Below are 8,255 nucleotides of genomic sequence, written 5' to 3' on the forward strand. Positions count from 1 at the left end.
AGAGGGAATTGCAGTTATGTTTGCTTTCAGTTCTTTTTTCACTCAGCTATTCCTTGTTTAGTAAATTTCAATCATGTCAACATTACCTTACGTTCAAGGCAGGGAGATGGACTGAAGTTTTAGTATTCAGGGAGGCAGCTCTAGCATCAGCAAAAATAATGTGAAGTCTTCTGCTTAATGCCAGAGTCACAGCCCTATATTACGGTCTTCCATCTGCAGGTCAAAGCAGTATTCACTGCCCTCCTTCCCTCAGGCACAGTTCAGTATTAACTTCCAGCATAAAGCACACCATTTCAGCTTCAGCGTCTTTCTTTGATTCCTTACATTAGTTTTTTTTTCCTCATCACTTAAAGACAAAGATGGTTCTCCCAAATTATCCTGCCTGTTCTCTTCACCACCCTGCCAAGGAGTTACGTTTCAGTATATTATTTTCTAAGTGGTTGTGGTCACTTTGGCTTCGATACACCTCCTGCTGCCCAGGATGAACCCTGAAATCCAGGCTGCAGCTGTCACTCAGAGCCCAAGTAAGTGACTCATGATTCATCCTTAGTAACCTGCCATGCCCATGGGCCTGTTTGTTTACTTGGTCTGAAAAGGGTCATGCTGCATTCTCTGAAAAAAATTTTAAAAACTATTAAGGCAGGTCTGTTCAGAACACATCTAGAGAGAATTTTTGTGTGGCTGCAGCTGTGAGAGCACACAGAGAAAATGGTGAAAAAGCAATCTCCGGTAGCCTTTCTGGCAGTCTGGTTACAGTTAGCCCCACAAAAATCTGTATCTGAAGGGACTCGCAGTCAGTGGTTGAATAGATGTCCCCAAATCTTCCTACCTGTGAGAAAACAGGTAAAAGGGTGTAATATTTTCTGCTCCACAACACTGTCTAAAAGACAAATCCTTACTAAACTTTAGCAACATAAGAATCCTGGCTGTTGGTGGTCCCAACTGGACTGGTAGCATTTCTGTGGATTATGTGAATGAAATGGATGTTTCACAGTCCTCCTTGAAGAAAACCTCAGGATGCCCAGGTGTCTGCTCCCTCCTCATTCCAGTGAGGATGTGAGACCAAAATCTCTGACAAATGTTACAGCTGCTTGCATACTACTTGGCATCCTGCCTGAGGGCATACTGAAACATCTCCTTCCTGAGAAGAGCTGTCTCCTGCTGGAGACCATCCTTCATTGGCTGTAGGCATCCATCAGTTCTGTAAACTCACCTACAGTGAATCTCCATGCAGCAGGTGCCCAGTGTGGGCAGTGTAGATGTGGACTTGGAAGCAGCTTTTCCAAAATGGTAGTTTGGCATCTGCTCCCCCTCCACAGCCTCCTCTCAGGGTTGGAGGAACCTCACACAGCAGGCTCCATGCTGTGGAGCAGATGGACTTGGCATGGTAACGCCGTAATAGTAGATGTGAGGGTTGCTTGTTCTCCTTTGCAGTTGTGTGCTATATGTGAGGGAGTGCAGTGAGCAAGGGTAGAGTGTCCTTCATAGCCTTGTCAGCTAGAAAAAGGAATTTGAGAGGCTGTGTGGAAGTGCTCCACAGAGCATGGTTATCCTCAAGGTGTGTGAGAATGTCCTGGAAAAATGTAGTGGCAAAGCACTTGGGCGGTGGGAGGGGTTTCATCTGCTGAAGAATTGCCCAAGGGATGTCTTGTCAGAACTACTACATCACAGAACTACTGCAATACAAGATTTTTGTGGACATTTAAGAGATGTAATCCAAGTTGCAGCATTTATCTCCCCATCTCTGCTTTGGTTTGCTTCTTTTTGGTGTTGGCTTCTTTGTGTTCCAGTTTCAGACAGCACAGAGTAAAAGCGAGAAGCTTCCCAGCTGTATTCATTAGCCTCTCTTACACATTATTTATTCAGCAGCTTTATTATAGCTAAAGATACTATGTATTTAAGATTGATGTCCAAAGTGTCCTAGGACATATAAAAGATCAAAATCAAAGATGCCCTTTTCTTCATTTTAAATAGCAGTTTTGAATATCAGATGTTGTTTCTGCCATGGTGCTCTTTATAAACTAAAGATAATTCTAGAAACTTTGGCATTCTTTAATATTAGAGCCACAGCTCCCCATATTTGATCTCAGTAAAAACACAAACCTACATGAAGAAATTGAAGATCTTAATGCTATTCTGAACCTGAGTAGCTCGGCTTTGTAAGGTGAGGCAAGTGTTATATCTCAGCATTATGAGTGGAATTTTTTTCATTTTAGAAAGATATCCAGGAGAAGGAAAAAGCCTCTTACGTTACTGTATTTTTTTTCCAATTTACAGATGGCATTGATTGTTTTTCTTTTAGCAGCTTGTATGAAGAGATCAAAGGCTAAGTATTGGTCACAAAATTTGACCTGGTCTAGTTGATTCTATTGATGGTGTTTCTGGGGAGCAGATCTCACCTGTATCCTGCCTGTATTTGTTGCGGCCAGGTATTAAGCCAAGCATTCAGTACAGAGAATTCTGACTCCATGCACAAACACAGTAGGGGGCTTTGAGCTAGTGGTTCCCACTCAGATCTCAGAGGTGCAGTAGGTATTTCTGTGAAAACACTGCTCACAAGGTAAAAGAAAAAAAAATTAAAGTGAGAAGGGAAAAGAGTACAAAACTAAGAATGCTGTTATATGTGTCTGGCTCACCTGCATCTCACATTCTGTGTTAAGTCCCGATATTATCTCAAACAGGATAGCAGAACTAGAAGCAGGAGGTACAAGTCATAGGACTAATAAGGCCAAAAAAGAGATCATCAGCTGTGTGGAATGAATTACGTGCAAGGACTAAGTAACTAGGCCATGGCTATTCAGGCTGGAAAAGAGGTATGTGAAAAGGGCTGTAGTGGATATCTGTAAAGTCTTGAACAGTATTACGAGTATGACCAGGGGAGGGTGACCCACTGGCTTTCAAAGCTAGTGGACATCAACTGCAGCAGCTTTCAGAGGTGAAGGAGATTATTCATGGAGTTAAGCTGTGGTCAGGTTGTCAAGTACAAAAGACACAGCTGGGCCTGTGCACCGGAGGTGCTGAGCTGCCCACTTCTGGGAGTTTCGTGGCTGTGCTGGGGGCTGCTGGTGTATGTGTTCCCTAGCACACTGCCTGAGCATCTGGCACGGCCTGGGCTCTGGGAGGGTTTTCTCTGGGCTGCTATGCCTGGTGCCATGTGTTTGTGTTTTGCTTTATGGCATGTGAACCTGGGCAGAGCAGTTAACAGCCGAACAGCTTTGTAGCAACCTGTCTTCATGCCAGCAGCAGCATCCCACTTAAACTACAAACACAAGCCTCCTTGATTGGCGTGTGGTGGCTTTACCCGATCTTTCAGCGCTCAGCCACTAGGTGCCTCTGTCCCACAAGGGAGGAGCCGTCTGTGCCTGTGCCCCCAGCCTGGCACACCGGGAAGGCATCCATGTCCTGCTCAGTGTGGGACGGGGCGGAGGGGGCTGGTTGCTGTGTAAGGAGTAGAGTGCAGTGCTTCTGCACGTAGCAATCCTCTGTGACATTCTATCATTTTCTCCTCCTTGTGGACCATAAGATATCGATATTCCCCAATGCAGTGGGAATCCATCCTGTCTTAGCAAATGAAAGAGAGAAGTCGGAGACCAGACCTGATTGAGAAGACGTGACGAGTAACGGCTACATATGGTCAGGAGCAAAGAAAACCAGTCAGGAAACTGCTAAAAGCTGGATAAAGCACTTTGTTTTGGTGATGAGGTAATTTGGAAGACAGTAGGGATTATTGAGACTTTGACCCCGGGACAGGACTGACATCAAGTCAGATTTCTTTTGCTTTGCTATAATGACTAAAGCAGTTCTGAGCAGGGCACCTTCATCCTTAAACCTGTCTTTAAAGTTCAGCAAGAGGGTTGGATGTGATTGCCAATGTATGGATATGAGTGATTGCTCCCCCTGACTCTGTGTTTGACATCTGTCCTCCACTCACCTTTGCACATCTACAGGATGAATTGTGGTAAATGTGACTGTTGGCTTGTTTGCTTAGCTGTGTGAACAGTTTGGGGCGGCAGTGACCAGGGTCTCTGTGACACTGAGCAATGCATTTAAGCTTTAGGTGCTCTGAGGACTCTGAGGGGCACTAAGAAGACTTTATTTTTCATTTGGTACATTTTACCCGTTCTTTAAAATGGAACCTGCTATTGCTCAGAGTGTACAATTCTTTTGCATGGATAACTATTGAGTGTCATGTTTTTAAAAGATCTTCAATCTCAAGTGTCTATACTATTGACAATAGGGACACCTGGGAAGCATTGCAAAGTCTGTCCTGATACAGGAATGATTTGGCACCAGTATCTTGATATTTATTATCCACATCCACCTTTATGGTAATAGTTTTGTCTAGATTTGTCTTGGTCAGTAAATATGTGCCATTAGGTCCTAGGTTTGCCATCCTTGTTGGTTTGAGGTATCTGCTTTTTCTCAGAGATCCTGTAACTGCAGTTCTCAGAAGGTCACTCCTCCTGGATTTTCCATTGAGTTCTCTCACCTTGGTTCCTGTCCCCTGCTCCTGCTAGGCTTGTGTCTGACTGTTTTGTTTCTATGGCCCTTCCCATCACTGGAGAGGTAATTCATTGATGGCTCTGAAGAGGAACTTATTCAGAGCTTCTCATCTCCGTCAGGGAAATTACACAATCACCGAATAAGCTGAGTTGGAAGAGACCCACAAGGATCATTGAGTCCCACTCCCCAAGAGCCACACCATGTGCCTGAGGGTATTGTCCAAACACTTCTTCAGCTCTGTCAGGCTTGGTGTAACCAGCATTTTCAGCCTTTAGATCGCAAAGGGAAGGCAGCTGGTGAGGAAGGTGAGATTCCCATTCTGATGCAAAGCCAGTCACAGCAGGTAATTCAGTCTCTGCTTCTCAGAGATTGGCTGTGATAAAATCTGTGGCTCAATTTCAGCCCAAAGTGTTTCCTTGCAACTAGTATCCTAGAAGTCTTCCTGTAGCTTACAGATATCCTTTCAACCACTCTCCCCTCCTGCAGGTTGTCAGTGAGTCATACACCTACAAGACTCAGGTATTCATTCATTCATTAGCATCATCTAACACGGTCCCTGTGCTGCTAATAGCTGTAACAGTGTCAGTGCACAGATGCCCTGTGACATCTAAATAAACTACTTTAAGTCCTGCCCCCATAAATGTGTAATGCCAGATAATCAATCCAATTTCTTATAGACTCCTGTCTCTTGCGGAACACTCCAGAGGCTGTAAACTTCTGCTGAACTCTCTCATGGTTCAGGTGTTCAGAACAGCTCTTTGCAAAGATTTTGAGTGTCTGCAATGCCCCAGATGCAACTGCATCATGGAGTGAAGCTGGGCTTGGAGTTACCTTGAATGCAGAGGATGGATCAGATTGTCCTTTCTGACACAGGTTTAATTGTGTTGACAGTTTTATGACTGAGCAGGGACTGAAGTGTTAATAGTTATTAACATAAGAAAGCTGGAAGTGGTGGTAAAGAACCTCTGGAGCTTGTGGGTATCTCAACAGGCAGGTGTGGTGATGCTCCTGTTCTTCAGCTGTGGTGCTGGGTTTGGTGCTGCTGTGTGCTCCCCTGAGGTTTAGGCACAGCATAAAAAGAAAATGGATCAGCAGGGCTTTTCCCAGGTCTCCCAGGTGACCCTCAGAGAGCTCTGCTGAGACCAGACCTCATTGACCCTGTTGAAAGAACTGCCCCTGACAAACACTGCAGAAAGGCAGGCTTGGATATGCACCTGAGAATATTATTTCATACCTCAGATGTGTCCCTAACCCCATAGGATTATTTTTTCTCTTAAAAAAGCAAGCTGCTGTACTGAGGCTTTCAAAAGGAGGGCTCATCCCGACTGGCACAGGACCAGCACAGCTGCCTGTCACTCAGCCACAAGCCATGCTGGCCCTGCCAGGACACAGCACCAGGCTTTCTTCTCTGGGAGGTGACATCTCTTGATGGGTCGCTGCCTGGAACACAGGAACAGAGCTTGCTGTGTGCCGGAGAGCTTCCTGCTCTTCTTGCATTTGAGGTATTTTCCCCTGGTTTTGGTTTCAGAAGGGCTTTTTAAACTTAGCCATTAGGGATTGAAAATATTTTTCCAACTCATAATGTTGCTCAAAGCAAAGGGGCAGTTTCTTCACTACATTCTCAGCCTCGTGGCTTCCTACCTTCCATATGCATTATTATAGATACATGGAGTGGGGAAAGGGAATGCATAACACAGTAGCATTTCTAGTGTGGTGAGCTTGAAAGCTGATAACTATCAAAACATAAAGAGATATTTTGCTTGGACGATTTTTAGTTATCGTTTATTTGCCCTTTGGAGAAACCTAAAAGGGGTGCATTGTGACTTTTCTTGGGAGATGCAAGCAATGAAATTTAATCTCAGTTCCCCACATGTTCCTTTGCACATTTGGAAAGACTGTATGTTAGCTGACTGGCAGGATGGATGGAAATGTTCTTAGGGACCTTTATTAGAGAGCACTGTGGCTGATGCTATCAAAATGGGTGCTGTCCCAACAAAAGGAACATCATAGCTTGAAACAGATTTATTTATGTCTTTAGCTGCATCTCTTGGAACCCATTTCCCTGGAAAAAAGGCAGAACTGGGAAGAGAAGGCAGTCCGAATTGCCCCAGCTGGAGCTATGCTCGTGGCTGATACTGGGCTGATGCTTAAACATAGGTCTCCATATTTCTTCCACAACATTCTGCCTTTATTTTTCCCTCTGGGCTCCTGCTACTGAAGCAGCAGGCTTTCCTGCCTCTCCCACCCAGTTACTGACTCTTCTTGTGCCTGTGAAATTACAGTCCATCTGTTGCAGGAAGCTGATAATGGGAGGATGGTGGTAAACAGAAAACTGGAAGCATTCACAGTGTGTCAGCACTGCTGTTCTACTTGCTGCACAGGCAGATGTGTTAGGGTCAAAGTCTGATGAAAACACCTGTATTGGCCAGGGTGTAGTGCTGTGATAATGGTCAGGAGAGGAGGAGGTCTAGGGCAAAGCCAGAAATTTGTATGGATAAAGGCTTTAGGCTTCACAGGAATCAATAGAATAAAACATTTGAGTCTTTTCCAAAGTCTTTTCCAAAGTCTTTTCCAAAGTCATGGCTTGAGACCAATTTCTTCTGCTGTTGATGCTGGAAATCAGACCTGCTTGGGTCTGATGCCCAAAATGAGCATCTAAACTCTTCAAAGCACACTCTTGAGTGTCCCACAGCTGTGGGGGTTTGTTGGGGCAGAAGGGAAGGAGAGAAAGAATTCAGCTCTCTGGAAAGTTTAAATGTGATTGCAGGAGTGTGTGACTGGCTGACACTTTGGCTGGAAGAGTAAAGAGGTAATACTTGAGTAAAGCATTATTGGGGTCTGTATCCCTACAATGTTTCTTACCAGCCGATACTCGGTTTCCACTATATTGGTATTCTGTATTTTTCAAGCCATATTTCCTCCCTCATGTCAGAAATGACAAACTGAAGCTCTTCTTGACCATGTATGGCCTATATAAATCAACTCCTCATCCTTGCTGTGGTCTCCAAAGCACACACTGTTGCTGAGATCTCTGTGATCAGAGTAGTGAAAGGAAAACTCTCAGCAGCACTTAGCTCTTGTGGATTTTTGTCAGGTTTTTTGTCACATCCGTTGCACTGGATGTGGTAGTTTATGCTTGTTTTGGTTACAATGGACTGTAGTGTGATGGAATCCATAGGAAGTAGAAACAAATGAATAGATTTGATTTTCATTTATTTATGGCAGTGGATAAAGATGAAAAAGTGAGTATTTAAATTACTTTAATCAATACAGGAAAGTGAACAAGCTACCTTTTGACTATTCTGGTTTACAGTTTGATTGCTCATTTTACTAAAATCTGATATAATTATAACCACATCTGTTCATGAAGTAAACTATCTGAAAACTAAACCCTGTGTTTACAGCTCCTAGTTGAAGTAGGCTTAACCCAATTTGATATATTCAGGCCCCAGCTTTGACTGTTGTGGGCCTAAGCCAAATCCAGAGATGTGGGTGTTTGTTTTTTTTTTTTTCTGATAATACTGTTGACATACCATGTTGACACTCCTGACTCTGGCGGTGCAAGGAACTCTATCCAGGAAGTTCAGAGTGCAGTTGTCAGAGCATTACCCAGACAGGCCTTTTTGGTGTCTCCAGCTCTGTGGTTAGTTCCTATGCTCTTTGAGGGGGAGGTCTGCATGTTTAGAGTAAGAAGGAAAAGCATCTTGTGTTCCCTTGGCTTTTTCAGTGTGAACTGGGACTCCCTAGTTTTC

Source organism: Corvus cornix, chromosome 7, assembly GCF_000738735.6.
Source record: "Corvus cornix cornix isolate S_Up_H32 chromosome 7, ASM73873v5, whole genome shotgun sequence".
Taxonomy (NCBI): Eukaryota; Metazoa; Chordata; class Aves; order Passeriformes; family Corvidae; genus Corvus; species Corvus cornix.